This window comes from Crocuta crocuta, unplaced genomic scaffold, assembly GCF_008692635.1.
Source record: "Crocuta crocuta isolate KB4526 unplaced genomic scaffold, BGI_CrCroc_1.0 scaffold184, whole genome shotgun sequence".
In the NCBI taxonomy this organism is placed as follows: Eukaryota; Metazoa; Chordata; class Mammalia; order Carnivora; family Hyaenidae; genus Crocuta; species Crocuta crocuta.
Window position 1 is genome coordinate 4,347,406 of NW_027530006.1, and position 5,721 is coordinate 4,353,126.

The 5,721-nt window shown below is 46.7% G+C and overlaps 1 long non-coding RNA gene across 1 annotated transcript in view; it reads left to right on the forward strand.

Moving 5' to 3' along the window:
- Nucleotides 1-3,962: 3,962 nt before the first annotated feature.
- LOC144231305 (uncharacterized) overlaps nucleotides 3,963-5,721 on the forward strand; it is a 49,669-nt gene continuing 47,910 nt past the window's right edge. Inside the window, exon 1 of the long non-coding RNA XR_013335037.1 lies at nucleotides 3,963-4,089. This is a non-coding gene — a long non-coding RNA (uncharacterized LOC144231305). The remainder of the gene's footprint in view (nucleotides 4,090-5,721) is intronic.

The following is a 5,721-nucleotide window of genomic DNA, read 5'->3' on the forward strand; positions in this document are numbered from 1 at the left end:
CACAGTGGGATACTGCACACGTAACTTCCTGTCCTGAGCATCTGAGTGTTGCTAGGCAACAGCTTAAAAGGCACCGCATACCTTTAGTGTGGTATTGCGAGATTAAAAACAAAATACCAGGTGAACTGTGTTGAGAACCTGAAAGTCTTGCAGGAGTAGAAGATACCAAATGAATGTGGTGTGTGCGGCTGCATGGATGTGCGTGTAGAAATCTAAGTTATTCGCATTCATCCAAAACTTCTTACAGAGCCTAGAAAATGAATTTTCTTTAAAATATGTGGTTGCCAGAGCCAGATTAAATTCATAATGTCTCAGCCTTGCTACGAATACCTTACTTGTCTCTACTATAAGCAGTGAATCTATTTTTTAAAAGAAGGCACCGGTTTACAAAACAGCAATAACAGTAGATTATTCACATTCCCTTCTCCCCAGTTGTAAGCCACATCTCTGGGCAAACAGGAAATATACTGTGGCCCCCAAACTTGTCCTCTATAAGGAAAATGAATGAACTCTCACAAGTATTGCAATTAGCAATAACATTTTAAAAAATCAGAGCTCCTGCAATTAGTCTTTCTCTTTTTTTCTTTTTTAAATGTTTTATTTATTTCTGAGAGAGACAGACAAGCAGCGTGAGGAGGGGAGGGTCAGAGAGAGATGGAGATACAGAATCGGAATCCGAAGCAGGCTCCAGGCTCTGAGCTAGCTGTCAGCACAGAGACTGATGCGGGGCTCAAACACGAACCGTGAGATCATGACCTGGGCTGAAGTCGGACGTTTAACCGACGGAGCCACCCAGGCACTCCTGGAATTAGTCTTTCTATCAAGACTGTATTCCTAGGCATGAAGTTCAGATGCTGAGTTTGGAAGCTGGGTGAGGCGAGAGTGTGTTTTCCAAATACAGCAGCACTAACCTAGCCTTTCCCACATGCTTTTCTAACAGTGTGAGGTTGACACTCCTCGTCAAGAGGTGGGGCCTATATCCTTGAATATGGGTAGGCCAGTTACAGGGCAGAAAGGATATTATCTGACTTCCAAATCTAAGTCATGCAAAGTGATACAGCTCCTGCTGGGATCCCTTCCTTTGGACTGTGTCTTAGGATCACTGAACACGTGGAAAAGGGCACCAGCCAGCCTGAAGCCACTGAGCTGGGAGACCACCTGGGAAGCTCCATGGATACAGTGATCTCAGAGAAGCCCAGCTCTTGTAGCCTCAAAGCTCCTTCCCATCACCAATCTCCACATGGGAGAGAGCCAGCCTTCCAGCCAGCCCTACCTGACGCTGAGTAGGCGGCATGGTTGTCCTCACAGAGGCGTGCCCAAACTGCAAGGTAGGGAGAGGTGCTATCTTAAGCCACTAAAGTTTTCTGGCGGTCTTTGATGCATCATGAGGTAACCAGAACATTAAGAACTGGACAATACTTTGTGATAGTTAAATGCTAAGTATAAGTTGACATAACCATAGCAGCATTGGTTGATCAGCAAATGAATATGCTAATTTACAGCCTTAGTGTCTGAATTAATTAAAAGCAGAAAACCACCTCGTCTTGATAAGAGACATAGAAGTGTTGGTTGACCACGTTCCTTCTGAGACCTAACCATGGTCTGATTTCTTAATTATGACAATCGAGTGAGCAGAATAAGGCGGAAGATGTAGGGGTCTTTCAGTAGTCTATTTCTCATGATTCTCTGCGTCAGGAATTGGGGTAGAGTTCAGTTGGGTAGGTCTTCTGCTCCATGTGATTTGGTGGGGGTAACTCATTCAGCTACATCCAGCCTGTGGCTGGGCTGGGCTGGACGGTCTAAGGAGGCCTCTCTCGTGTCTGCTGCTCCTCTACGTGTCCTTTCCATCCATGTGCGGTGGCTCATCACTCAGTAGTCAAGCCCAGCTTCATTAAAGCATGGAGGCTGGCTCCTGAGAGCAGGAAGCAGACCTTTTAGGGCCTGAACTGGGAAGTCCCAGAATGTTACTTCCACTGCATTCTATTGGTTAGATAAAGTCACAAACCAAGTCAAGGGCTGGGAAAGACTCCACTTGTTGATGGATGCCATGTCATGCACATCCATGGGTAAAGTGGAAGGAAACTGACTGTTGTCTGGGGGATAAATGGGAAGAGCAATTGTCTCTAAAGAGAGAGAGTGGTTCTAATCCTGGTTCTGCTACTCTAACTAGCTATGTGGTGTTGGCCAAGTTACCTATTAATATGCTTCACCAGTTTGCACACTTGCCAGGTGAGAAGAATGAGGCATAAACTCCAAAAGTCCTGTTTTACTTTTCATCAGGGAAGAGACTACATTAAGCCTGGAAGGTGGGGGTGGGAGGGGATGTAAACAGAAATACAATTAATGAATCCTCGAATTGTTCTCTCTGGGGCGGGCTATCGTTAGCCTGTGTTTAACCTTTAGCTGTGGTCTGGCTAAAGTGACATCTCCCTAATCAATCATCATATGATCTCTCTTGAGAGATCAAATGTTCCTGTTACAACCTAACCCCCTCCCCTTCTCTGCCTCCTCCTTGTCAGGCTCATGGGTTGGGAAATCAAAATACTGTTCTGTTTCACAGTTGTTACTATCTTTTACAGGGAGCAGGAGGCATTAGGACTTCAAAGGGAGTTGAGGTAGGGATCCTGGAACTAGGATTTGACAAAATAATTTGGCCAACTCTAACAAACATTGTGTTGACCAGTGTGAACCCGATGCAAGATGTGAGACCGCTGAAGCAAACGGAAAGATTTTTTGTGTTTCTAAAAGTCTTCAACCAGGAGCTTTATAATTTTGAAATACACAAGTTATTCAGCAAGTATTCTAAAAAAGCCCTCATTTTAGGAGAATTATAGGTTGCCACAGTGACACTCCTGAACTAGATCCGGGATCATTATTTGGTGAGGTTCAGTACGTATACCATCTATGGTAGGTGTACAAGGAACTCCTTAAGGAGCTCATCATTCAGTAAGTTATCTAGTACCTTCCAACTTGTGGACCTAAGTTTGACATGGCATTTGAGCCCTTACAGGCTGTATCACTCCAGGAATTTCAGCAACAGCATCCAGTTTAGGCAGAGACCTGTGTACCTTACCCAGTGACTCCATCACCATAGCCATTGATTTTCATTTTGGGGGTAGGGTGGAGCCATTAGAACAATGTGCACTGAGATCTCCTGGGTCTCAGATTATCTTTCCGGTACTAAACTATTAAACCCTCTTATGTCCTTCCTATTTTATTGCCAGAACTGTCAGGACTCCTCAAATGAGGAGATCGTAATGTCTTTTGGTCATCATAAACAATGTACACATCTTCTTGCCCAGGAATATCATTACTATTAGAACATAGAACAGTCTGCTAGATCTGCCAGTCTATTTTTTTTTTTTTGGTCTTCATTCTTTCTCTAAGCTCTAGTTCTCTCCCCTCACCAGCATCTTATCTTCCTTTCCTTGACACACGGCTCTGTCTCCCTCACATCCTCTTTCCAGTGATTCCCTTCTGCCAAAATTTCAACTCAGGCTATACAAATCCAAATGCAGTAAAGATATCTTCCAAACATGATGAAGAAAGATGTGATTAAAAGCATTTAGGAAAGGGATGCCTGGGTGGCTCATTCAGTTAAGTGTTCAATTCTTGACTTCAGCTCAAGTTCAGTTCAATTCTTGATCTCACTGTCATGGGATTGAGTCTTGCATTGGGTTCTGTGCTGACCCTTGGAGCCTGCTTGGGATTCTCTCTCTCCTCCCCCCTCCCCCCTTCCCTGGTTCACACACACACACACACACACTCTCTCTCTCTCTCTCAAAACAAATGAATGAACTTAAAAAAAAAAAGGCATTCGGTAAGCAATGAGTTCTAAAATCTTAGGGAGAGACAGTGGCACAGAGGAACCAGAACATAAGATCTCAAATGCGTAAAGGTATTTTTAAATTTGTTCAAATCTCATTGTTCCTTAATCCTTCTCCCATTTTTACAGCTGTCTGACAAAAACCTTCAGTAAAACTATGCACCCTAAGAGAAGATAGAAAGAAAGGCAGGAGGAGCCATTCTGTGCTAACAAGAAAATGATGTTTGGAGGTAGAGGAGCAGATCTGGAGTCTTTGCATTCAGGTAACAACCTAAAAAAACTGTCCATTGGAACTCATAACCAAGCGCAACATGCTACTGGATATGACAAATGGGGGACATACGTTTGGCTAAGTCCTGTGTCAGCAGTGTCCCATCTTGCCAGAGGCCATCATGACAGCTTGGAAGCAGTGTTAAAAACAACAAAAATATTTTGTGTTCCTAAGGGGCAGGTGGCATAAGAATATATGCAACTGACACAGGTATGTGTGTCCGCTTTTGAACACAGCATCATGGGCTAGACACAGTCTTTTTTTTTTTTTTTTTAATATTTTTATTTATTTCTAGGAGACAGAGAGAGACAGCATGAGCAGGGGAGGGTCAGAGAGAGAGGGAGATACAGACTCTGAAAGAGGCTCCAGGCTCTGAGCTGGCAGTCAGCACAGAGCCCGATGCGGGGCTCGAACCCATGAACCATGAGATCATGACCTAAGCGAAAGTCGGACGCTTAACCGACTAAGCCACCCAGGCACCCCTGGGCTAGACACAGTCTTAATCTTTGTTCATAAAACCATGCATGTTAAAGCTGCACGAGAAGCCCTGTAATTGGGTTGTTAATAATAGAAGTCTAAGTGTCACAGAAGTTCTAAGAGGGCCCTAAGGACTAGCCTACAGGGAACGCCACTGGCCAGGTGGGTGCCCTCGGATGAGATGATCTCTATGAACCTGCTATTCCTACTGGAAGATCAGAGGCCTGGCCCATGGCAGTGCTCAGTAGATGATCATTACTGGTCCACGCGTAGCTACTTTTTTTTTTTTAATTTAATTTTTTTATTTATTTTTATTTTTTTTTACAGATAGTTTATTGTCAAGTTGATTTCCTTATAACACCCAGTGCTCATCCCCACAAGTGCCCTCCTCCGNCAGATTTCATTCTTTCTCATTGCCATGTAGTATTCCATCATATAGATAACCGACATCTTCTTGATCCGTTCGTTAGTCGCCCCCATATCTCACACGGAAACACACGTAGCTAATCTTGACAGAATTCGTCGGGGGATCTAGTAATTTAGCCATAAAATGGGAAAGCCTGGAGTTCTTTCTCACCTCCCCCCAAAAGGCAGTGTGTGCAGCCGGCGACACCTACTTCCTTCCTCTTCCAGGGAACTGGCTCTTTCCCCACAGAGGACTGCCCCGACACCCCCACCTCCCCCGCTTTCCACTAGAGCTTGTGGCCTCAGTTGCCTCAACCGAGTGTCAAGCCCCGCCCCCCACACCTCTACCAGCCACGCGCACGCGCACACAGCACTACGCCAAGCTGCGCACGGGCCGCAGCAGGGAGGAACACGCGCCAGCTGGGTGTCCAGCTCGCCCTCGGGGCGGGGCAGCAAGGGGGCGTGGTGAACGCGAAGCCTGCTTTTGTCATTGGTGGCGGCGGGGCCACGCGGAGGCCCACGTGAGCGGTCGGCTCAAGGGCCCACGGGCTGCGGGCCTGGGGCGCGCAGGCGCCGGCAGGGTCGGGGCGTGGGCGGAGGTGGTGAAGGGGTGAAGGCGGAGGAGGGAGTGCCTGCGAGCAGGCAACACAGGCCTGGCGCGGTGCCGTGCAGCTGGCGGCGGGTGGGGCCGCCGGGCGGGCCGCTGCGTTCTCCTGTCCGCGGAGGCTGCGGAGGGGAAAGG